The sequence below is a fragment of the Grampus griseus genome, assembly GCF_964374135.1.
Source record: "Grampus griseus genome assembly, chromosome: 14".
NCBI classification, from domain to species: domain Eukaryota; kingdom Metazoa; phylum Chordata; class Mammalia; order Artiodactyla; family Delphinidae; genus Grampus; species Grampus griseus.
In genome coordinates, this window is record NC_139008.1 from 61,548,553 (window position 1) to 61,574,944 (window position 26,392).

General features: G+C 40.9%; 1 protein-coding gene across 2 annotated transcripts in view; it reads left to right on the forward strand.

Moving 5' to 3' along the window:
• Window positions 1-6,288: 6,288 nt before the first annotated feature.
• Window positions 6,289-26,392, forward strand: part of CSNK2A1 (casein kinase 2 alpha 1) — a 54,882-nt gene continuing 34,778 nt past the window's right edge. Inside the window, exons 1-2 of one of the 2 annotated variants that reach the window (XM_082670766.1) lie at window positions 6,292-6,423; window positions 14,470-14,667. The gene's annotated coding sequence lies outside the window, so the exon portion shown is untranslated. Of the gene's footprint in view, window positions 6,424-14,469; window positions 14,668-26,392 lie in introns of both variants that reach the window. The other variant, XM_082670765.1, reaches the window with a different exon arrangement.

Consider the following 26,392-nt stretch of genomic DNA (forward strand, 5'->3'; position numbering starts at 1 on the left):
TTTCTTCAAGAATCACCTTCCCAGCAAGGCTTTCATTGACCACCTATTTGAATTTACACCACAGCATCCCCTTCTCCCTTCCCTGCTTCATCTTCCTCCACAGCGCTCATCACCATCTGACAAAGCATAACAACTCCCCACATGTCAGATGTGACACCATCTGACACATCTCTCCACAAAACATGAGACCTGTGAGAACAGGGACTGTTTTGTTCACAGTTGCACCCCCAATAATAATCACTCACATTGATTGTACCCTTGCTCTATGTCAGCATTTTTTTTTTTTTTTTTTTGCGGTACGCGGGTCTCCCACTGCTGCGGCCTCCCCCACCGCAGAGCACAGGCTCCGGACACACAGGCTCAGGGGCCATGGCTCACGGGCCCAGCCGCTCCGCGGCATGTGGGATCCCCCCGGCCCGGGGCACGAACCCGCGTCCCCCGCACTGGCAGGCGGACTCCCAACCACTGCGCCACCAGGGAAGCCCCCAGCATATTTTTAAGGGCTTTACCGTATCACTTATTTAATCCCAACAAAGACCCTATGAGATGGGTGTATCATAATAATAATGTTACATAACAAACCACCCCAAATGTCTGTGCCTTACAGCAGCAAATATTGATTTCTCCCTGTCCCTCCCCCAAACCATTTGGGGTTTGGCTGATCTTGCCTGGGTTCTGCTGCGTTTGGCTACTCCATGTGTCTCTCATTCTTCTGGACCAGACTGTTTGATGTTGGGGATTTGGATGGAAGCTATTGCTTCCCTAAATTGACACAGAGCACTCGATTCCTCTTTAGCTTCCTGACATTCAAAAGAGATAGAGTTCATGAAAAAAAATACAATTTAAAATTTAATACAGGGAATTCCCTGGCAGTCCAGCGGTTTGGACTCTGCGCTCTCACTGCCAGGGGCCCAGGTTCGATCCCTGGTTGGGGAACTAAGATCCTGCAAGCCATGTGGTGCAGCTGGCCAAAATAATAATAATAATACAAACTAAACACTAAACTACAAAACTATTTTTATCCCAGACTTTGCTATGGCAACTTCGATAGGAACTCTGTTTCAAAAGATGGAATGCACTAATGACAGCCCCATCCTTAAGGCAGAGGTGGAAATTCCAAGGGGGCAACTGAAAACATGAGAGATCTCTTAAGGCCTCGGCTGAACTTGCACACTGTCACTTTCATCCACATTCCACTGGCCAAAGCAAATCACGTGGCTGTATCTAATATCAACAGAGTAGGGAGTATCAATCAGTCCTGACTGCAGGAGAGACTGAGTCATTGAATAGTAATCTAATTTGCTGCAAGATAGGTCATGCTGCACCCTAATGTTCACAGTGGCACTATTTACAATAGCCAAGAAATGGAAGCAGCCTAACACTTAGGCAGCCTAACACTTAGGCTGCTTCCATTTCTTGGCTATTGTAAATAGTATGTGTGTGTGTGTGTGTGTGTGTGTATACACACACACACACAATGGAATATTACTCCGCCATAAAAGAATGAAATATTGCCATCTGAAGCAACATGAATGGATCTAGAGATTATCATACTAACTGAAGTAAGTTAGAGAAAGATAAATATTATATGATATCACTTATATGTGGAAACTAAAAAATAAAACATATGAACTTATTTACAAAACAGAAACAGATCCACAGACATAGAAAATAAACTTATGGTTATCAAAGGAGAAGTGGGGAGGGATAAATTAGGAGTATGGGATTAACAGATGCACACTACCATATATAAAATAGATAAACAACAGGGATTTACTGTATAGCACAGGGAACTATATTCAGTATCAATATCCTCTCCCCTTTCTTTTTTCTTTCTCTTTCTTTTTCTCTCTCTCCCTCTCTGTTTTTCTTAACAGGTAAGGAAACTAAGGCTCAGAGAGGTCAAATACAATAACTTCTCCAAGATTATACTGCTAGTAAATGACAGAGCTGGAATCCAACCAAGTTGGAGTCAACTTTACACATGCCATATACACAAGGCCAAGAGGTTTGGACTTTCTCTGAAGGTGATGCAATGCCACTGAAAACTCTTGAGCAAGAAAGGTACATGGTGGTTAATAAACTTTCCTCCAGTAGGAGTGTGCAGAGCACATGGGAGGGGGAGAAAGGAGGGGGCCCCTACAGTAGTCACAAAACTTCAGGCCAGAATTGAAAAGGGGCTGGGCTGGGGTAGTGTCAAAATGAAAAACAAAAAAAAAAAACAGTAAATGTAAAAATCAAATAGACAGAAGTGAGAGACAAGTTGAAGAACATTTTAAAAATGCTTTTTTCTTTGTTCAGTGTTGAAATAAAAATTCATGTGTGTTGCAAAAAGAAAAAATCAAACAAAAAATTCACACAGGGCAGACAGAAGTGTTTAAAGTTCTCTTCTCTTCCTGTCTCCTGAGATAAGCTCCATTAAGAGTTTGTGGGGCCTTTACTGGTGGTCCAGTGGCTAAGACTCCATACTCCCAGGTTCGATCCCTGGTCAAGGAACTAGATTCCCACATGCCACAACTAAGAGTTCACGTGTCGCAACTAAAGATCCCACACGCCGCAACGAAGATCTGATGCAGCCAAATAAATAAATATTAAAAAAAAAAGTTTGTGGTAAATCCTTCCTGAACTTTGTCTAAAACTATATAATACATTTACATATACCCATTTTTAAGTGTGTTTTTAAAATGTGTTCTCACCAAACTTTTGTTTTGTCTCTTGCTTTTTCTCACATAATAGTATGGCAAGGCCAGCTTTCCATGTCCAGAAATTAAATGATCCTCATCACTTTTAACAGCTTTGCCACTTACTAGCTGTGTGACTTTGCACACATGGTTTAACCTCTCTGAGACTTGGTGTGCTTAATCTGTAGATGGGGATAAACATGTAACTGTCACATAGGGCTATTGTGAGGATTAAATGAGTTAACACACGTAAAGCATCTTGTATAGTGTCTGACACATACTAAGTGCTCTCCCTGTTAATAGCACCACGTTTAGCTGTACCATAACTTACTTAACCAGTTTTGTACCCATGGTCACTTAGTGTACTATGTTGTTTACAAAGATGGCCACAATGATCCCCCCACCCCCACACGACTCTTTGCAATATGACTTTGATGTTTTTTCCATCAAGAGATGGAGTCTATTTCTAGTCTCCTTGAATCTGAGCTGGCCATGTGACAGGCTTTGATCAATAAAATGCAGTGAAAGTGATGCTACAGCTCTTCCGAGCCTAGGCCTCAAGAGGCCTTGCTGCTTTCGTTCTTTTCCTTTCAGATGCCATCATGAGGAAGCCTGAGCTAGCTTGCTGAAGAAGCCACATGGAGAAGAACCTAGGCACTCAAGCCAGCAGGCCCAGCCACCTGCCAGACCTGTGAATGAGGCCATATAGGACCAGTGAGCTTGCCGACTTGCTAACTGACTGCAAATACAGAAGTAAGCCTGGGCAAGACCATGTACAGCAGAAAAGAGCTGTCTCAGCTGAGACATGTCCAAGTTGCCAATCCACACAAACATAACCAAAAATTTATTGTCGTTTTAAACCACTCTGTTTTGGGGTGATTTGTTGAGCAACAATAGAAAGCTGATATGCTGAGGCTCTTCTTACGCAGTGCCTATGGCCCTGGTTGGAATGCAAGCTCCATCTCTTGTATGTGACCTTGGGCATGTCCTGTGATCTGACTGAGCCTCAGTTTCCTGGTCTGTACAGTGGGATACTTTTAGTTCCTACCTCATCCGGCTGACGTGAGGATTAAATGAGATGATGAGCATTCAATGTGTGGCGCAGGACAAGTACTGTGAACATCTTAACTGTGGTTGTGGCTGTTGTTATTGTTGTTTGAAGGAAGTCTAGCCTGAGAGTTGTGCTATGGGGGTCAGCAAGTTAGTATTAAAGATAACTGAGCTGGTCTTTGGAGGCTCCATAACTAATGAACACTGGAGACTGATAGCTTTTTGGAACCAGAGACCTATACCAGGCTAGCCTGAGAAAAGGCAGGGGCTGGGTCTCAACTGTGTCCTACAAAGTGCAAAGGGTTGTATGTCTGTGCCTGGGTGAGCTCTCTGAATGATGTCAGGGATGGAGGATGGAATTGGGTAGAAGAATGAAGAACTGAGGCTGTAGGAGGGGCCACGATCATAGGAAAGATCATTCACTCTTTTCAGATGAAATTCCAGACTCCTAATCATGGCCTGAATGCCTTGGCCACCTCTCCCACCATATTTCCTACCCTTCTTCCCTTCACTCACAGTGCTTCAGCCCCCCATGGCCTCCTTCCTCAAACTTATCAAGCTCTTTCCTGCCTCAGGACCTTTGTTCTTACTGTTTTTTCTCAGAGGGACCTTCTGAACCACTCAAGCTAAAGTTCTCCCCTCTCATGCTTTTTCACAGCTACTTACATTTTTCCTTCACAGTACTTATTCATTTTTTTATCTGTGCATTATTTGTTTATCACTTTAGGTGAATTTCATGAGAAACTGTTATCTGTCTTGCTCATGCCACATCCCCAGCATCTAGCACACTGTCTGGCTCATGGCAAGTGATCAACAGCTGTGAATTGAATAAATGTGAATAAGGATAGGGGAAAAGGAGCCATAAGAGCTGAAAAGACATTATCCAAAAGCTAAGTGAAGGCCTCATTTCCTGGAAGACGGCCTCACAGAAACCTTGAAATCATCTTGTCTAACCTTCTCAGTCCACAAGTGGGGAAACCAAGACCCATAATGGAGAAATAACCAGCCTATGGGCACCCAGAGAGTCATTTCTGTGTACTCTCAGCCCATTGGGGTCAAATGCCACAGACATGTCTGACAGATGAGGCTCAGAAAAGGTCATGGCCACCTCCCTGAGTCCATCACTATATGTCTGCAGCTGCCACCACCTCATCCTACAGGGGAGGAGACTGTCTCTTTGGGAGCAGAGGTGCCAGTCAGCTGATGAACTGTGAAAAGGAGGGCTGGAGAGAGTGGGGAGGCCCATCCTGGGTAGCTGCTATTCTGAGGCAGCTCAGGGATAAAAGCAGGTACCAAAATAACCCAACCTTCTAACACTTGTTCCAGACCTCACACCTCTGCCCTACCAGAGGTGAGGCTAACACTTTAATTCCTCTCGGTAACACACACACAAGCTTTTAGCAGGGCCTGCAGGGAACAGGGTGATCATCAGACTCAGCCCTGTCCACTGGGGGCTCACAGTCTGATGGAACAGGCAGGCTAGGGACCAGTCAGGTTGCTGAGGGATGGTGCCTAGGTCTGAGGGAACTAAAGGTACGGAAGATCCCGAGAGGAAAGGATTAGCCCGATGGACATACAGAAGTTAGCCAGTCCAGGAGGTGACAGTAACAGATGTAACTGCCAGTGCAAAGAGAGGGAGGCTGACAAGTTCCAAGAATAGTCTGCAGTTTTAGTGGGTGGGAGCATCATGAAACTGAAATGAGAGGGGCAGAAGAGGCGGCTTGGGGGCGAAGGAAGTGTCCAAATTATGCAGGAACTTGGATGTCAAGAGAAGAGCTTGGGCTATCTTTGGTGCACAAAGGAAATACTTGGGAGGTTTTAACCAAGAGGACGTCATGATCAGTTTTGCAAGACAGAAACTTCCCTATAGCTGCCCTGGAGCCGTTGCCCAGGCAAGCGGGGTGGAGGGAGGCAGATCGAAAGGGGAAAACAGTTTATTCTAGATGGGCAGCTCTGCAAAGTGCTCCTGTAAGAGGCATGAATTGGGTCTCAGTCTCTAGAGGGCTAGTACCGTCACTTCCTCGACTGCTGCGCCACACCACTCCCGGGGTCGAACTTTCGTTCACTTGTTCCGGAACTCGAAGTCTGAGCAGAAAAAACGTGCTGCTGGAACCCCAACCCTAGACGAGGGGCCTGAGCAGCAGACTTCAACTCCCAAAACGCTTCGCTCTCCAGCTCTGAAGGTCGCGCATGCTTCTTTCCAAATAAGGCGGGCCGGCTTGCCGACTGGTAGAACTCGCCAGCTGGGTGAAGTGCGGGAAACCTAGGGACCGCCATCTTACCTTGGGTCAAACCAATTATACACTTAGTGGGAGGTTCGTGTTCTCTCTCTCGTAAGTTCGTACAGGTACTGAAATAAAATGCGCTTAATTACTGCAAGTCTCCTTATTATGCTTTACGTTGAGAACTTGTTCCATTTTGCGCCCCAGTCCGGAACTGAACTCCTAGGGATACAATGACACATCCCAGCATGGCACCGCACTCTGCGAGATTCCGCTGGGGGAGGAGTCGGAAGCGGTCCCGCCCCGCCTCCCGGTCGGAGAGGGGTTTCCGCTTCCGGCAGCGGCGGCTGCAGCCTCGCTCTGGTCCCTGCGGCTGGCGGCCGAGCCGTGTGTCTCCTGCTCCGCCGCCGCCATATTGTCTGTGTGAAGAGTGGGGAGAGCGGCCGCCGCCGCTGCAGCTTCCACCACAGGTACCGTGGGAGCCATCAGGCGAGGTCGTTGGGGGCTGCGGGTGGGCCCAGGATGGGGCAGCGGGGCGCGGCCGCCTCTAACGCTTCCAGCAGACTCCCGAGCGGCCCTTCGCCTTCCCCTGCCCCCCCACCATACACACACTAGCCGAGGCTCCTGCAGCCCATCGGGGAGGCCCTGGGCTAACCCCCAGGGCGGGGAGTGAGGCTTGGGGGCAGAGGCTGATAGGAGGGTGGGAACTGGCTCTCGAGAGTCCAGCTTGTTGCGGGGGAGAGGGCTGGGCTGGGGCGGGGACTAGGGGGCAAGTTGGAGGAGGAGGTCGGCAGAGGGGGAAGCGAGCTGGAGGGGTGGGGCCGCCGGGGGGGGATGCTGGGGGAGGGTGCCTAGGGGAGTGGTGCCCGCAGTGTAGGCTGGGGTGGACCCTCCCGCGGAGCAGAGCAGCTGTAGTGGGGGCCTTCTAAGGTCCCTCTAGGCGAAATTGGGCTTCCCACCTGCACCCTGGGGTGCAAGGTGAAGGGGACCCGGGGCGAGGTCGCTGAGGATAAAGGGGAAGGGACCATGAAGTGGGGCAGAACGGGTGGAGTTGGAGTTAAGGGTTAGTTGGGAGCCTGGATGGAAGAGGAGAGGTATGTAGAATGAAAGGTTGGCTAAGAGTGTGCATGTTAGTTTGTGACCTTTGAAGAGTAGGACTTTTGTTTTTGTTTTTCGGTGGTTTATATTTTTGCAGCGTTGGAACATTTCTAACCTTGGCAGGTGATGGGTGGAGCTTATGTAGTTTGTTTTTGGGAAGAAAGGGTCAGGAGAAGTTGCTTCTTGGCTGTTGCTATTGTGGGAAGGAAAGAGTTCTGGAAAGGAGGTAGCAAATTAATTGAGGAAGACCTGATTACCTTTCAGCTTCTAAATTCTATTGAGAAGTGGGTGTGAGGAGAGGAAATGAAAAGAAAGCTAGAAAGGGAAGATTTTTCTAGGAGTTGGAAGACCCCATTCCATCTAAGAAGTGGCAGTAAATATCTGGATTATCAAATATAAGTGCCACTGTTATTTAGCTGTGTGACCTAACTTCTGTAAACCTCAGTTTTCCTATCTGTAAAATGGGGGTGATAATATTTCCTAGACGGTAAGTTTATGGTGAGGAGCAAATAAGATAATTTGTGTCAAGTGCTTACCACAGTGCCCGGTAGGTAGTAAGTGCTCCATAGACCTTACCTGTCACTTTTATTAAAGGGACTAGCTGGTATATATGGGGTTCCTTCAGTCTAGGTAAAGTTTATGGTCAATAATCTGACAATAGGCAAGGCTTCAGAAAATTATATTTGTAGTTGTTGAGGTGTTTTTCTTTTGTTGTTAAGTCAGTTGGCTTAACTGGCTTGGTGGACCTTGAGCTGAAAGACCAGGACCAATACTAGTTCTGCCTCGTGTCGTTTTTAAAAGTTCACCAGCAGTTTTACCTGGGTAGTTGTATCCTTCTGTGACTTTGAAATACTTGCCTTTCATTTGCTATTGGGGGTGGGTGTATGACTTGAAGAAAGAATGAAAATATTTGAAGTTTGCTTAGATTGGTTTATCAGCTGATTACAAAATTAGGTCACCCTGGGGTAACTTTTGTTTAAATGCAAAAACCAAACATGCCTAGTTATATCCTGTTATATGGAATACAGTAGAGAAGAGGAGCACACATTTAAGGGGGAGCAATAGGTTATTTTCTACCTAATGGTTTAATTGCCTGGCTGTTTGGGGATGAAACAAGTAGCTTCTTTTTTACAGTGTATTTTTGGTTCTATTGCTTAGCCACACTCTTCCAGGGTGAGAGTCCTTGATTTTACCATTGTCTCTGTCTCTGAACATATAGCTTTACTTCACATACTCTTTTGGAGAAAGGAGAAGTTTTCTTTGGTAACTAAGTTTAAAACTTGACATAGGATTTGGGTTTGTAGTAGGCAGAATGACCACCACCACCACCCCCAAGATGTCCAAACTCTAATTCCCAGAATCTGTAAATATGTTACTTGGTAAAAGGGACTTTGCAGATGTAGTTAAATATCTTAAAATAGGAAGATCATCCTGGATTTAGTGGGTAGGCCCAATCTAATCACATGAGCCCTTAAAAGCAGAGAACTTTCTCCAGCTGGGAGTCGAGAGAGATGGGGCAGAAGGGGAAATCAGAATCGAATCATGAGAGGGACTCCATTTGCTGTTGCTAGAGGGGGCCACATGGAAAGCATGAGAAGGAATGCGGGGAGCCTCTAGTAGCAAAGACCAGCCCCGGCTGACAGCCAGCAAGGAAATGGAGACCTCAGTCCTACAACCACGAGGAACTGAATTTGGCCAACAACCTGAATGAGCTTGAAAGTGGATTCTTCCCCAGTTTCCCGCAAGGATAACACCTTGATTTTGGCCTTGTGAGACCCTAAGCAGAAGACCTAGCCAAGCCCACCCAACTTCTGAACTACAGAAACTGTGAGACAATAAATTTCTATTGTTTTAAAGCCACTACGTTTGTGGTTTTGTTATGGCAGCGATAGAACACTAGTGTAGATTTTGGTACCAAGAGTGGGGTACTGTTACCTAAAAATGTGAAAGCGGCAGTAGAAGAGGCCAGCAAATTTTTGAGGAGCATAATAGAAAAGACCTAGAACAGATCATTAGTAGAAGTAGTGAGGGCTGAGGTGGAAGTGAGGTGTGCATTGGAAACTGGAGGAAAGAGGATCTTTGTTACATAGTGGCAAATAAGCTTAGAATTGTGACCTGTGGTCAGGTGGAAAAGAATACTTATAAGTGATGAACTTGGATATTTAGCTGAGATTTCCAAGCAAAGTATTGAAGGTACAGCCTGGTTTATTTGTGGGGTGTGAGTCTCAGTGAGCTCATGTGAAATTCATGTGAAGCCCACTAGGTTCTTGAGCGTTTTATACTAGCAAAAACAGTGCCAGCTTGGATTGAAAAACACAAAGTAGTAAATTAAAGAGAGCTCTCAACCCACCCCCCCAACCCCCACCCCCAGTTATACTGGTAGGAAGCAGGCTGGTAAAAAAAACTACTTAGATGTGAATGTGCTCCTTTTCATTAAAAAAGAAGAATGACTCAGAGGGTGGAACCAAGAGCCCGAAGAGGTGGAGTCGAAGGCTGCAGAAGAGTTTACCCTGGCTTTGAAATGGAATGGAGTTTGCCCACATTTTGAAACTGCTTTGGACCGATGGATCTGCTTTTTCTTATATTTTCCCTACTTTCTTTTATATTTTTCCTGTTTGAACTAGAATGTCTATAAGTTGCCTTATGCTGGTCTCAACGTCGTATGTTGGGAACAGATAACTTTTTTTTTTTTCCCCTAGGAATTGTGCTCCAGGGGTTGCACTTAATGTATTACAACCAGAGCTTCATCCACATTTGATTTAGATGGTGAGATTTGGGAGTTTTGAATTGATGAGCTTTAGATGAGATTTTTGGACTTTGAGTTGGACTTTAATGGAATGAGACCTTAGGATAGAATGGATATATTTGCATTTGGGAGAGATATGAGTCGTTGGAGCCCATAGGGTGGACTGTGTTAGGTAGAATGATCCCCCAAAGATATATGTGCCCTAACCTCTGGAATCTGAATTTGTTACTGTTTTGTGGCAAAAGGGACTTTGCAGATGTAACTGTGGTTTAAGGATCCTAAGATAGGAATATTATCCTGGATTTTCTGGGTAGGTCCAGTCTATGCACATGAAAGCAGAGAACTTTATCCAACTGGAGTTAGATTTGAAGCAGGAGAGGGTCTCACCCTGCCATTACTGGAGGGGACCACGTGGAAAGCACAAGAAGGAGTGCTGGCAGCCCCAGCTGACAGCCGGCAAGGAAATGGGAATCTCAGCCGTACATCCGCAAGGAACCACATTCAGCCAACAATCTGAATGAGCTTGAAAGCAGATTCTCCACCCCGGAATTTCCACAAAGGAACACAGCCCTATGGACACCTTGATTTTTGGCCTTGCAGGACCATAAGTAGAGGATCCAGCCAAGCCTACCTCACTTCTAGCCTATAGAAACTGTAAGATAATAAATTGTGTTGTTTTATGTTTGCGGTAGTTTGTTACAGCAACAATAGAAAACCAATTAGAAAATTTAAAAATTTTAAGAAAAAGAAAACTAATTAGAGGGGTTTTGCTGATTTTATTTAAGAATCTTTGGGGGATTATTTTCTAGAGAAAAAAGGCAGCAAAGATTATTCTGTAGTGATTTGGTTCTGGAAGACTTCACAGAATAATGGAGTTGAGTGGAACCTAGGCCTCTTCCCTAGATGTTTAAGCATCCTGTTACTGTCATTAGATGCAATTTGAAGGGGCTAAATGACCAGCTCAGTAAAGCGTAGATTCTAGAGCTCTAGGTCATTCTGGTAGAATTTCTATAAATTGATAATTCTTCCATGCCTATAATAAACGTCTTGGATAATTCCTTCATTCATTTTTATCGGCTGAATAAGGCATTGAGTTTATTTGACAACCCTTTATAGACTTAATTCCTGTTTTTTAGAAGAGATGGAAATGAGTGATTATTTTTTATGAATGGATAACCACTACTATATACAGTAGTCTGTCTGGTCTTTCATACCTCCCACCCCAACCCAAAGTTGTTGTAAGGTCTTTTCTCCCTGTCATTGTCATTTGAGGTTAATAAGATTTGGGTGTATAACTAAATCACTTTGCTGTACCCCTGAAACTATTACAATATTGTAAATCAACTATACTTCAATTTCTAAAAAAGCCAATACAGTTTAAAAAAAAAGAATAAACTTTGGGGATCATAATTGCAGAATAGAGTTCTAGTTTTTAAGAAAGGCTTTTTTGTTGTTTATCTGTATGTTATTGATTAGATTCATAAAATGTGGACTCTCAACTTGAGTGAAGGGAACTTCAGAGGATGGAGGAAATAAGGCAGTTTCTCTTTGAGTTAGTTACCTGAATAGAAGCATGATTACAGAATTAGAGCATTTCAGGGTACGAAGGACTTTTGTGATTATCTGTTTGACTTTTAGGTTTAGAGTAAAAGAAATTGGGCCACATGAAGGTTAAGTGACTAAACCAAGTATCTCAGCCCTACAGCTGGCCTAGAATCCTGGTCCAGGCAATGGGGATTCATGGCTTTTAAACTATATTCCCTGTGTACCCCTGCCTTGTCCTTTTTTTAGATTTTACTGTAGCTTATCTCTCTGTGCCTCAGTTTCCTCATGAGGGTCATTGTGAAGATTAGTTGAGATAATGCACGTAACACATTTAGCATAGTACCTAACACAGTTAAATGCCCAAAAGATGTTCACTGTTATAACATTTATGATAATTGTTTTGACAACTGTATGACAGCTTTTACATAAATATTACAGTACAATTTATACAAGTTCAGAAACTGAGAATGATATGATTTGGCATTGGATTAGGTAAGGACTTAGTGTTTTAAGGTAATGCTTGTGATACTTGGTTTAAAATGAGAAACTGGATTTGATCCTTGGTCTATCACAATTCATTGGGTGACTTGGGCCAAGTTTGTTTCACAAGGGTGTTAGTGTGTTCATACACCTAAATTTCTTTGAACTCCTAAGATGGATAATTTCGAAAGAGTACTATATCATTTAGTTGTTTCTTATTAGAGAGAAATCTAGGCCAGCTAGCTTTTCAAATGAAGAAATTCCTCTAGGATTATTAAGAAAAGGAACTGCTGTCATTTGTCATTGTAACAAATATTTACATTGGGTTATAGACAACTGGTAGTTTTTCTTAAATATTTGGTATGATCCAGGGTAGATTGCAGCTGACCAATTTGTTGACCAAACTTTTTTTCCTTTACACTATAGAAATCAAAGACTGAGTCTTTTTTTTTTTTTTTTGCGGTACTCGGGCCTCTCACTGTTGTGGCCTCTCCCGTTGCGGAGCACAGGCTCCTGACGCACAGGCTCAGTGGCCATGGCTCACGGGCCCAGCCACTCCACGGCATATGGGATCTTCCCGGACCAGGGCACAAACCCATGTCCCCTGCATCGGCAGGCGGACTCTCAACCACTGCGCCACCAGGGAAGCCCAAAGACTGAGTCTTTTTAAAAGTTTAAGGTGAAAGAATTAACAGTATTATACTAGGAGTGAGATTTCACTGGTTTCTACAAATTCTGTGTCTTTCAGCCTTAGACATAAGAAGTGTTCTTAGTAATGGTTACTGTCGTGGGCAAGCTTTTTTTACATTAATGATGATAGTGTTTTCTTGCATAGAAAATATGTGTCATCTGAAGTGAGGGTTTTAGGGTTAAATACCAGGGTACACTTAGAATAATGTTTTATAATTTTATGTGTCACATCTTAAATGCCTTTATATTGGCCACTTTTTTCTTTCCATACTTTCTGGTCTTGTGGATTTTCTGACAGGTTTTTATTAGCTGAAACATTTTAATCTGCTTGGGAAAGTGAACACTTGAAATTTTTCTGAAGTTATGACTAATGCACTAATGGGCATTTCTCAATTTGGCTAGCTCATTAATATTATATAATTTTTAAGAAAGCAACCTTGTTAAAAATGAATGTGTAAATTATTTTCCTAAAAATTTAATCATGTCATATCAGAAAGTACAAACCAGCCATTTGGCTTTATTGAATTTATAACCAGTTTTAAACAATGTTACTCTTTCAACAAGCCCTGAGTTCTTGCTACATTTCAGGTAGGTGCTGTGCTGAGGCTAAATTATCCCAGACATTGTAAATTTGTCCAGTGACATTTTGTAATAATGCATCATTCCATAACTTAGTAGCTTTCTGGAGTGTTTTCTTATGAAAACGCCTTTGGCTTTGTATCTTAGGTATAGTTTCTGAAACAGCTGCAGAAATTTGGTGGGCAGTGGATTGAGAATTCCTCATTCTGAATGGAATTCTTTAACAGATTACTGGGAGGACTGGGGGAAGGAGGCAGCAGGATAGTTGGAAAGAGCTCCAGCTTTGGAGTGAGATAGACCAAGTTTGGGTTAAGTAACCAAGGTTATTTAACTTACTCTTAAGCCTGGATTTTGTCATCTCTGCAGTTAGGATAACAACTACCTTGGGCACAACTTTTTTTTTTTTTTTTTTTTTTTTTTTTTTTGCGGTACGCTGGCCTTTCCCTGTTGTGGCCTCTCCTGTTGAGGAGCACAGGCTCCGGACGCGCAGGCTCAGCAGCCATGGCTCACGGGCCCAGCCGTAGCATGCAGGATCTTCCCGGACCGGGGCACGAACCCGTGTTCCCTGCATCGGCAGGCGGACTCTCAGCCACTGCGCCACCAGGGAAGCCCGGCACAACTTATTTATTAGCCTTCTGTTTCTTCATCTGTAAAATGGGGGTCAGTACTTACCTCAGAATATTCTTGTGAGGATTAATAGCTAAAGTGCCAGCTAATGTTATCTCAGGGTAACTCTGAGGATTAAAGGAGATAATTTATAAAATGCCAGGTGCCTTTCCTTTCCCTGTCAGTGAAGACAGTGTGTTCATTGCCAGTGCTGCTACGCTTTACTCTATTTTCATTTTTTGCTGCCAGGAGTTCTTATTTTTCAGTGAGGCCTTTTGACCTGTACTTCTGTTTCTGGTGTGGCCTGCTGGGTGGATGAGGTACTGAATTGCTGCAGCTTAGGGGTGGGTCAGTATGTAACTCATGCCCAGTGTAGATTGCCTCAGTTACTCACCTTCAGTGTGCATTGCCAAAGTGGTTATCTAGTCTTGGTGAATCTAGGGTTCTCTTGCTTCTAGAGAGAGAAGTGAATCTTCCCATCGCAGACTTGGGGGAAGTTCAAGCTTTGCTCACCTATAGACTTGTGAACCTGGGATCAGAGGCCTTATTCCCAGTGGTTCTTTGATCACAGTTTGGGAATTAACTTTTGTATTGTGTGTTTGAAGGAGAACTTTTTCGTGCATTAACATGTTCTCTGTGTCTTGCTCTCTCAGGTAATCCACTAACTTGCTTTCTTTGCTCTGTATTCTTAAATCATACATATACTGCTTAGGCAGAGCAGGAACCTGTCTTTATCAGTACTTTACAGTACTCTGTATTTATGACTCTATAGAATGAATACAAATAGCCATCTGCCTTGGGAGTTGTTCTTTCATCTTTTCAAACGTGATTTTGTATACCACTGTGACCTGGTGGCCAGCCCATTCAGATAGGAGAATAATGAAGACTCCAGATTGTTGAAACTCATATCCCTCACGCCTCACCTTGCCTCCAGATTTAAAGCAATCCATTTCCTTGTCATGTTACAAAGGTAAGCTGTTGTTGAATCAGTGTGCAGAATTGGGGAAATAGTGTTGAATTAGTGAAAATAACCTATTTAGTCTTTGAAACCTAACATTTGACTTGAGTTCAAATCTGGCCTCTGCCACTTAGTATCCTTGTGACTTTTGGCAGGTTATTTAACCTCTGAATCTATGTTTATTTCTAAAAAGAGAATCTACATCTCATACCATATCTGGTTTATAAGAGGCATTCAAATGATAGTTATTACATACATAGATGGATTCTACTTTAGATTGCTCTAGGTCGCAAATGAATCTTTTTTTTTCCAGAGGGTTGTGGCCAGTGGAATAAAGTTTCAGATTGTGACTTTATTTCGCTCGTGTTGCCTGGTAAAAAGATACACAGATGATAGCTTCTTTGCCCATCGTTTATTATATTTTGTATTATTGGAGACTACTGTACTTCAAACTAATGTCAAGTGTTTGAGATATAACTGTTAATTCAAATCAAACTGCTTGGGTTTTTTTGTTTTTTGTGTTTATTGAAGTGTAGTTGATTTACAGTGTTTCAGGTGTACAGTAAAGTGATTCAGATATATATATATAATATAATATTTATTTATATATAATTTTTTTCATATTCTTTACCATGCTTAGGTTTTCTTATAATTCTTCCCTTCACTGGAAGACCTCCCACTGTTGCTATGTTATTTATGTAACACTGACACTTTGATTCCTTTTCTGGCTTAAAGGTGGAGAAATGAAATTCACACAGAAGGCCCAAATGCTAATGTTTTTTTGTGATTCCGTACTTGCTGGTTTGTTTTATGGAAATGCTTGAGTGTATTGTCTTTAAAGCAAGAAGCCTGTAAGTTTTGCAGATGGGAATAAAAATAAGGCCCAGTGATATATTAAGATTATAACATCTTGAAAATCCTGCAGGGTTATGCAAGCAGTAACTTGATAACTTCATGAAGTTATCGGGTGTTATTGTGAATATTTATATTCTGAATTCAGACCCTTAACAGGGCCTGAAAAAACTTATACTGTTGGCTTTGAACAGGTAGTTTTCTTGCTTATTCAATGTGCACTTGGAGTCTTGGGATTTGAGGGTTGGATTGGGTATGGGGAACTGTCAAGGAGCTAATTGTTAACCTTTTTGGCCTGTGTATTTTTCCCCAATTAAAAAAAAACTATTTATATGGCGTTAGTTTGATAAAGTAGAGGAAAAAAGATAGCTTCATTTAATCTTACATTCATTTTCCCCACTAATCTATTTTCTTTTGATTTATTTCAAGCTATAGGGTTAGGAGGTTTAGGTTGTTTTTTGTTTTCTTGTGCCAATGACCTCCAAATAGATGATCTCCCAGAAGGAATGGTAGTATATTAGTGAACTATACTTGAAAACTGCAAAAGGTGATTGCTTATCTCTTGAAGTAAAAGGGAGCTATGAAATAATGATAGTTTTCTCAGCCTACTTGCATGGATTTTGACTATTGAGCTTACGATCTCTTTAGGTTAATTAAATCAGAATTTTCCAGCCAATGGACTATATCAGGGAGAGTTACAGAAGTGCTGAGATTCTGGTCCCCTCAGCCTTCTGGCCATTTGTGCAGGGTACAGGGCCTCCAAGCCAATGATCTTAGGTCCAAAGGTCTTGATCCTTTATCCAAGTCTGCCATATAAATATTTTCTCTTTGTGTTTTGACTTTTTAAAAGCTGTAAGCCCTAATTCAGAAAGTTCAGTAATTGAGTATCTTAACAGTTTTAAGACTCTAGGGGATTCCAATCTTAAAGTAGTCTTGGCTTTACGTTTAGAAAAAACCATTTTAAAGTCTCTGACCCTCAAGCAGTTCTCTTTCCATGTATATTTCAGGGGATATACTTTATTTATTTATTTATTTATTTTAATAAGTTTATTTATTTATTTATTTTTTGCGTTATGTGGGCCTCTCACTGTCGTGGCCTCTCTCGTTGCGGAGCACAGGCTCCGGACATGCTGGCTCAGCGGCCATGGCTTATGGGCCTAGCCGCTCTGCGGCATGTGGGATCTTCCTGGACCAGGGCACGAACCCGTGTCCCCTGCATCGGCAGGTGGATTCTCAACCACTGCGCCACCAGGGAAGCCCAGTTTATTTATTTTTGACTGTGTTGGGTCTTCACTGCTGTGCGTGGGCTTTCCCTAGTTGCGGCGAGCGGGGGCTACTTTTTGTTGCGGTGCACAGGCTTCTCACTGTGGTGGCTTCTCTTGTTGTGGAGCACGGGCTCTAGGCACACGGGCTTCAGCAGTTGCAGCACGTGGGCTTCAGTTGTTGTGGCTCGCAGGCTCTAGAGCGCAGGCTCAGTAGTTGTGGCTCACGGGCTTGGTTGCTCCGCGGCATGTGGGATCTTCCCAGACCAGGGCTCGAACCCATGTCCCCTGCATTGGCAGGCGGACTCTTAACCACTGCGCCACCAGAGAAGCCCTCGGGATATACTTTAAAGTGTAAGACTAAACGATTAAAGTTTGGACACTTGTAAAGAAATTCAATTTCTTATTTTTTTAAGCAGTAATGGAAGGCAAAACTGAAGTTCCCTTGTGTAAAACTGGTGTCCTCACCTGACTCTGAATGCCACTGTATCTTTTCTGAAGCTGACATTTTGTTAATCATTCATCAAGCATGGGTCTCATGCTGGAATATAAATTGAAGCCTAAGATACATTGTCTTCCTCTCTTCCTTCAGGAAAAAATGGGATATGCGTAACTCGAGAAATTTAATTGTTTAGTATTTATGTAAATTATTGAGTTAACCTTTTTTTTTTTTTTTTTTTTTTTTTGCTGCTTGCCTTGAGTGATCTTAGTTCCCTGACCAGGGATCGAACCCGTGCCCCCTGCAGTGGAAGCACGGAGTCCTAACCACTGGACCGCCAAGGAATTCCCATCAAGTTAACCTTTTAAAATTGATATTTTGCAGTGTGAAAAATGTACCTTTCCTTTTGTCTAATTCAGCAATTCTTAATTTTCCTGGGGTTTACAGATTTCTCTGAGCCTGTAATGAAAGCTCTGATCTTTTCTTCAAAAAAATGTACCTGCACAACGCTACTTTGTATATACTTTAGGGAGTTAATGGACCTCTGATCCCATTGATAAACTCCATTTTGAAATAATTTGTATGGTCCAAATAACAGTTTCCCCTTTTTATTATTTTTAATACAGTAACACTTGCATGACTTATTTGTCACAGTATTCTTTTTTTTAATTGAGGTGTAGTTGATTTACAGCGCTGTGCCAATCTCTGCTGTACAGCAAAGTGACTCAGTTATACACATACATACATTATTTTTCAGATATTCTTTTCCATTATGGTTTATCCCAGGAGATTGGATATAGTTGCCTGTGCTATACAGTAGGACCTTGTTGTTTATCCATTCTAAGTGAATAGGTTGTGTCTACCAACCCCAAATTCCCAGTCCATTCCTCTCCCTCTCCCCCCTGGCAACCACAAGTCTGATCTCTATGTCTGTGAGTCTGTTTCTGTTTTGTAGGTAGGTTCATTTGCACCATATTTTAGATGCCACATATAAGTGATAACATATGGTATTTGTCTTTCCTCTCTCTGACTTACTGCACTTACTATGATAACTGCACTCTAGTTGCATCCATGTTGCTGCAAATGGCATTATTTTGTCATTTTTTTATGGCTGAGTAGTATTTCATTGTATATATGTACCACATCTTCTTTATTCATTCATCTGTCAATGGACATTTAGGTTGTTTCCATGTTTTGGCTGTTGTGAATCGTGCTGCTGTGAACATAGGGATGCATGTATCTTTTTGAATTATAATTTTGTCTCGGTATATGCCCAGGAGTGGGACTGCTAGATCATTCTATTTTTAGTTTTCTGAGGAACCTTCATACTGTTCTCCATAGTGGGTGTACCACCTTACATTCCTACCAACAGTGTAGGAGGGTTCCCTTTTCTCCACACCCTCTCTAGCATTTGTTATTTGTAGACTTTTTAACGATGGCCATTCTGACTGATGTGAGATGGTACCTCATTGTAGTTTTGATTTACATTTCTCTAATAGTGATTTTGAGCATCTTTTCATGTGCCTCCTGGCCATCGTATGTCGTCTTTGGAGAAATGTCTGTTAAGGTCTTCTGCCCATTTTTCGGTTGTTTTTTGTTACTGAGTTATATGAGCTGTTTGTATATTTTAGAAATTAAGCCCTTGTCGGTTGCATCATTTGCAGATATTTTCTCCTAGACTGTAAGGTGTCTTTTCATTGTTGTTGTTTGTTTGTTTGTTTATGGTTTCCTTTGCTGTGTAAAAGCTTGTAAGTTTGATTAGATCCCATTTGTTTATTTTTGTTTTTATTTCTGTTGCCTTAGGAGACTGACCTAAGAAAACATTGGTATGACTTATGTCAGAGGGTTTTGCCCATGCTCTCTTCTAGGAGTTTTATGGTGTCATGTCTTAGTCTTTAAGCCATTTTGAGTTTATTTTTGTGTATGGTGTGAGGGTGTGTTCTAACTTCAGTGGTTTACATTGCAGCTGTCCAACTTTCCCAGCACCACTTGCTGAAGAGACTGTCTTTTTCCCATTTTATATTCTTGCCTCCTTTGTCAAAGATTAATTGACTGTAGGTCTGTGGATTTATTTCTGGGCTCTCTGTTCTCTTCCACTGATCTGTGTGTCTGTTTTTATACCGATAGGACACTGTTTTGATTACTGTAGCTTTGTAGTATTGTCTGAGGTCTGGGAGAGTTATACCTCCTACTTTGTTTTTGTTCCTCAGGTGTCACAGTATTCTTTCAACAAATATTTCTGAACGGTATTCTATGTCAGCTTCTGTGGTAGATTCCTCAGGATACAAAGGCACTATTCTCTACTTTTGGAGCTTTGTTTAGCTCGGGCAACAGATGTGTAAACAGTACAGTGACACTGCTAGATGGAAAAGGTAAGCAAAGTGTGCTGTTGGAGTACAGAGGAGGGGTCTTGGTCATTAGAAATTTTCTGTAAATCTGTGGTTAGGTCTGTATTTCTTAATTGGCAAAAAACATACTGCAAAGTACTCCAAGGTGTTTTTTGTTAAGTTCTAACTGGACTAGTAATGAAAACTAAATCAAGGAGCAAATGGTGTTAAGTTGAGAGCTTAAACCGGCTTTTGCTGTTGCATCTGATAATGCTGAATGTCTTCTTTGCCCATATTTTTCCCCAGTTACCTTTTTAAAATATATCACTTTTAATTTACTTATATATTTATAAATTTATATATTTAGTATAGAGCAGGGATTGCTAACTGAAATACCTGCAGGAGTCGAGCCAGTAAGATAAATGTATAGAGTTGTCCAGGTTTACCTGTGGCATCTTCCAGTAGGTTGGTTTTAGAGCCCATTGTTGGATAATCACCGTTAGCAGATCCAAGTGATTTTGTCAGTGCAGGAATGCAGAATCACTGTTACCAGAAAGACAGATCTTTCTCCTTCCTTCTTAAGAGAAACTGAAGGTTGATTTGTTTTTTAATGTTGGCAACCAAGTCACACTTAGAAATATTTATTATGAAAATCTTTAACAAATAATTGAACTTAATATCTGATTCACTTTTTAAAAACACTGTGGAAAACTTGCACAAGAATGTTCATAGCAGCATTATTCATAATGGCCATAAAGTGGAAACAAATGTCCATCAACTGATGAATGGATGAACAAAATGTGGTATATCCTTACAGTGGATTCAACCATAAAAAGGAATGAACTACTGTAAAGCTATGTCATGGATGAACCTTGAAAACATGCTAAATGAAAGAAGCCAGATACACAAGGATACATATTGTGTGATTCTGTTTTTATGAAGTGTCCAGGATAGGCAAATCTATAGAGACAGAAAGCAGATTAGTGGTTCTTAAGAGGTGAGGGGGTATTAGGAGTGACTGCTATGGGATATTCATTTTCTTTGGAGGTGAAGGTAATGTTCTGGAGTCATATGGTAGTGATGGTTGCATGCTACAAACATACTAAAAACCACTGAATTGTACACTTTAAAATGATGGATGTGATGTTGTGTGGATTTTATCTGTTTTAAAAATTGGAAGAAAAAATACTGTGTGAGCCAAATAGGACATATATGTTTGCTATAAAGCAGAACGAATAGGCTGTGAATCTAGACAGAATATTTTAAAATCACCACCTCATTGTGACACTGTAAAAATTGCTCAGATTCACCTTATGTAAAATGGGAAAGGTATTACCTAGGTCTTAGACTTGTTAGGTTTAAAAGTGATAAATATAAATCCCAAGGAGTAGTATAGGCATAGGCGTTCACATTTCTTTAGAATTGGAAGCTGGAAAATGTTTGCTGCCCTCTGTTCCAGCCTATTTGTTGTTGGCAAGTCTAGGACAACCCACCCTATTAATTATTGTTTATTGATCACCTGCAGGGAGTATCTCCTGGGTAACCTATCTCCATGATAGTAAAGGAGGGAGAGGGAGAGGATATTACACCTTATATTCTGCAGTTTCCTCACTGTAATCAGATAGGTTAAATGACAGATCCAAGGTCATATTTGGTCCTAGTGGCTCCAGTGTTCCTGTTCTTTTAAATGCAAGGTTCACATTTTTCAGTTATAGAGTACTGAACTGTTTCTGTAGCTCTATCAAGGATTGTACGGCACTGTGTTCATCACCTGGGTAAAATGCATGGCCTTATAAAACTTGTGGTTCCAAAGAAACATCTCTCACACATACTGACTGGCTTCACATCTCATTGGGAAGTGATAGTATGACTGTTATGTGATAAAATTTACATGCAAGACCAAAGAGCATCTTTAAAATTGGCTGCACATCAAATATCCATTATACCTGTACAGCCAAACTGCTTTTCTCAGTTCTGAACAGGAGCAGGTCCGTATGCAAGGAAATTTGATTTTTGCCAAAATATTGTCTATTACTGTCTTAATATAAGTTCATCAAACATTTATGGAATATATCAACATGCTTAGGCACTGTGATAAACACAGGGTATATACCAAGAGAAATAAACCATGGTTCAGGTCCTTGAATTGATAGTTTAATGAGTGAGAAGTATGTAAACAAAACACATGTGATAATGTAATGAGTATATAGGGGTGCTTTGGCACCATAGAGGAAGTATTTTGGTTCATTTTGGAGAGTTGTGGAAGGCTTCATTGTGGACGTAAAAGTTGCTGATTCTTGAAGGGTGAGTAGGATTTCCCCTAGCAAGCTGTATTGTGGAGGGCATAAAGTATAATGGCACAGAAAAGGCGGAGGGAGCATGTTCAGTACTCATTTGCTTAACATTTTTAAAAGTTTTAAACTTTTTACAAAGTGTTATGGAAATACTAAGCTGTGCAGTAGGAAGACATTAGGATAGAATGGAGGTTGAAAACTGATAGCCAGTTACAATACTGATTGAAATGGAAATGGCTAAATATTCAGGATTTTCATTTCCTCTTGTATCAGTTTTCCTAAGTCTTTTTCCTCTAAGTATTTCAGATATGTTCTTCATGTTATCCTATGTTTTAGGATACAGCATATGATAGGATTTTCCCCTTTTTTTAATTTTATTTTTTAAATCGGTATACAGTAAAATTGATTCCTTTTTGTGTGTACAGTTCTATAAATTTTGACACACAGAGAGTCAAGTAACCACCATCACAACAAGGGGACAGGACAGTTATTATCACCTCCCTCATATTACCCAGCCTCCCACCCCTATTCTCTGGCAAATTTTGTTCTATTCTGTTCTGTTCTCAGTTACTATAGTTTTATCTTTTCAGAAATGTTATATAAATGGAATCAAGCAATATATAATATTTTGAAACTGGGTTCTTTCACTCAGTATTGCTTTTGAGATTCATCAGAGCTGTGTGTATCAGTGGTTAGTTCCTTTTCATTGTTGAGTAGAATTCCATTGTATGGATGGACCACAGTTTGCTTATCCATTTAAGATTCTTTGGCGATTATGAACAAAGCTGCTGTAAATCTACATGTATAGGCTTTTATGAACATAGTGAGTGGGGCTTCTGGGTTACGTGAAAAATTTTTAACTTCCTAAGAAATTGCCAAACTGTTTCCAGAAGGGCTTTGTTATACTATTTTGCATTCCTACTAGAAATGTAAGATCTCTCTAGTACCTAGTATTGTTCACATTTAACTTTTAATTTGAAATAATTTCAGATTTACAGAAGAGCTGCAAAGATAGAATCCTCATATACCCTTCACCCAGCTTCCCCTAATGTTAACGTATCACATAACCATGACACTTTATTAAAACTTAGAAATTAACACTGATACAGTACTATTAACTAAACTGTGGACTTTATTTGGATTTTACCAGTTATGTCCTTTTTCTGTTCCAGGATCCAGTCCAAGATACCAAATTACATTTAGTTGTTTTGTCTCCTCTAGTCTGTGACAGTTTCTCAGTCTTTCCTTGATTTTCAAAACTTTGACAGTTTTGGAGAAGACTGGTGAGATTTGTAGAATGTCCTTCAATTTAGGTTCTAATCTTTTTCTAATCTCTAATCATGATTAGATTATGGTTATGGCTTTTTGAGAATGCCACAGAGGTGATGTGCTCTTCTCATTACGTATTTAGGGTATATGATATTAACATAACCTATCTTTAGTGATGTTTAGATAGTGTCTACCAGGTTTCTGCACTGTAGAGTTGCTATTTCTCCCTTTCCATACTTATTCATTGGAAGGGCTTTTCTAAGTCCAACCTACCTTCAAGAGAAGGAACATTAAGCTCCACCTCCTCGAGGGAGGCATATCAAATAATTTGTGGGCATATGTTAAAACCATCATAGTAGTTAGTGAGTATCCTGGAGGAGATACTTAGAGGCTATGCAAATATCCTGTTCTCTTAAAAATTTTACTAACCAATTTTAGCATCAGTCAGTGGATCTTGCCTGTGGCAATTACTGTGCTGATCTAATGGTAATTTTCTATTTCTTTTTTTCTTTCTACATGTGTAAGTTGAATTCTTGTGTAAGGAAGATTTTTTTAATTTATTAAATCATTTATTTATATAGTGTGGACTCATGGATGTTTATTTTATTCTTTGGGGTTACTATCTAATACTGTCATTATATTTTATTCAAATTGTTCAAGCTTTTGCACTTGGAACTCTTTCAGGTTGGCTCCCATGTCCCTTTGACTACAAGATTTGCCAGGCTATCTTATATTTTCCCTGCCTCGATCCTAGAATCAGCCATTTCTCTAAAGAGCCCTCCTTCCTTTTATTGGATAAAGGTATTGAGAAACCAATATTTGGACACTAGTTATTCTTGTTGCTACTCATTGACACTACTTCTAGGTGCTCTTAGTGGACAGAGCTAGGAATTTGCATCCAGAAATGTCTGCTGTTCGTGGTGCACAGTTCTATGGGTTCTAACAATACTTAGAGTAATAAATCCACCTTTGCAGTATTAAACAGAACAGTTGTATTTCCATGTGTCAATCACTCATGTTCTGTCTTCATAGTTCTGCCTTTTTCAGTATGTCATATAAATGGAAACACACAATATCTAGCTTTTTGGATCTGGCTCCTTAACAAAATATATTTAAGATTCATCCATGTTGTTGTACAAATCAATAGTTTGTTTCCCATTGTATGATTATACCACCATTTATTTATCCATTCACCTGTTGGACATCTTGGTTGTTTCCGTTTTTTTGCGATTATGAATAAAGCTGCTGTCAACATTTGCATACAGGTTTTTGTGTGAACATAGATTTTCAGTTCACTTGAGTAAATCCCTAGGAGTGGGAATGCTGAGTTACATGGTGTTTATTTAGCTTTATAATCAGTGGACAAATTTTTCCAAGATTGCCATACCATGTTGCGTTTTCATCAAGAATGAATTAGTTTCTGTTGCTCCGAATTAGTTTCTGTTACATCCTCACCAGCTTTTGGTGTCGTCAATTTTTTTTAAGCCACTTTAATAACTCTGTAGTGGATCTCATTTTAATTTGATCTTTTGTGAAGTGTCTGTTCAGATCTTTTGCTGGTTTTTTGTTTGTTTGTTTGTTTGTTTGGCGGTACGTGGGCCTCTCACTGTTGTGGCTTCTCCCGTTGCGGAGCACAGGCTCAGCGGCCATGGCTCATGGGCGTAGCCGCTCCGCGGCATGTGGGATCTTCCCGGACCGGGGCACAAACCCGTGTCCCCTGCATCGGCAGGCGGACTCTCAACCACTGCGCCACCAGGGAAGCCCCCTTTTGCTTGTTTTTTAATTGGAGTGTTTTCTTATTGTTGAGTTCTTTGTATTTCATACATGCAAGTCCTTTATCAGGTATGTGATTTGCAAATATATTCTATCTGTGGCATTTTTTTCATTCTGTTCACAGTGTCTTTTACAGAGCAGAAATGTTTTAGTGTTGATGAGGTCCAATTTTTCAGGTTTTACTTTTATGGATTGTGCTTTTGGTGTCATGTAAAGAACTCTGCCTAATCTCAAATCACAAGATTTTCTTATAAAGGTTTGATCATTTTACATTTAGATCCACAATCCATTATGAGTTGTTTTTTTAATAAGGTGTGAGGTTTAGATTGAAGGTCGTGATTTTGTATATGGATGTCCAAGTTTCCCAAGACTATTTACAGAAAAGATTATCCTTTCTTCTTTGAACTGCTTTTCCACCTTTGTCAAAAATCATTTGGCCATATTTGTGTGGGTCTATTTCTATACCTCATTCTGCTCTATTGATTTATGTTTTATCCCTTTGCTAATGACACAGTTTTAAAAACTGTAAGCTTTGCAATAAATAACTTAAAATTAGATCATATGATTCCTTTAGCTTTATTTTTCTTTTTCAAGACTGGTTTGGTTATTCTGGTTCATTTGGATTTCTTTTTTAATCCAGTCTGACAGTCTTTTGTCTTTTACCAGAATGATTTATTTCATTTATATTTAATATAATTAGTCATATTTGTGTAACTTTTTCTCTGTTTCTTGTGTTCTGGGTTTTTTTCTTCTTTTTTCTTACCTTTTTTTGGATTCTTCTTATTCCATTCCCCCCCACCGCCAATCTTTCTAGTTTGGAAATACATGATATTTTTGTTCTATCAGTAAGATACCATCGTAAATATTGTAACTTGGAGCCATAACTTATCAAAGATTTTTTTTGAACTTTTCCATAAATTTTGCTCTTCATTTTCTCTTTCAAGTCAAACCTTCCAAATGGGGTTATTGTTCCTTATTTTCTTTCTTTAGAGATATTTACTGGATGTAGAATTTTTTTTTTTTTTTTTTTGCGGTACGCAGGCCTCTCGCTGTTGTGGCCTCTCCCATTGCGAAGTACAGGCTCCGGACGCGCAGGCTCAGCGGCCATGGCTCACGGGCCCAGCCGCTGCACGGCATGTGGTATCCTCCCGGACCGGGGCACGAACCCGCGTCGCCTGAATCGGCAGGCGGACTCTCAACCACTGCGCCACCAGGGAAGCCCGTGGATGTAGAATTTTAATGTGGCGGGTTTTTCCCTCAGCACACTATAGGTATTGAACTGTCTTGGCTTCATTGTTTTTTTTGGAGAAAACTGTTCTAATGTTGCTTCTTTGAATGCAGTCTGTCTTCTCTGCTTGCTTTTCAAATTTCTCTTTATCTTCAGTTTTTCTTCTGTTTTATTGCATGATTAGTTGTGATTTCTTTTTATTGATCTTGTTTGGTATTTGTTGGCTTCTGGAATGTGATTGTGTCTAATTGCTTCTGGGACTTTCTCAACTTAACCTCTTCAACTATTGCTTC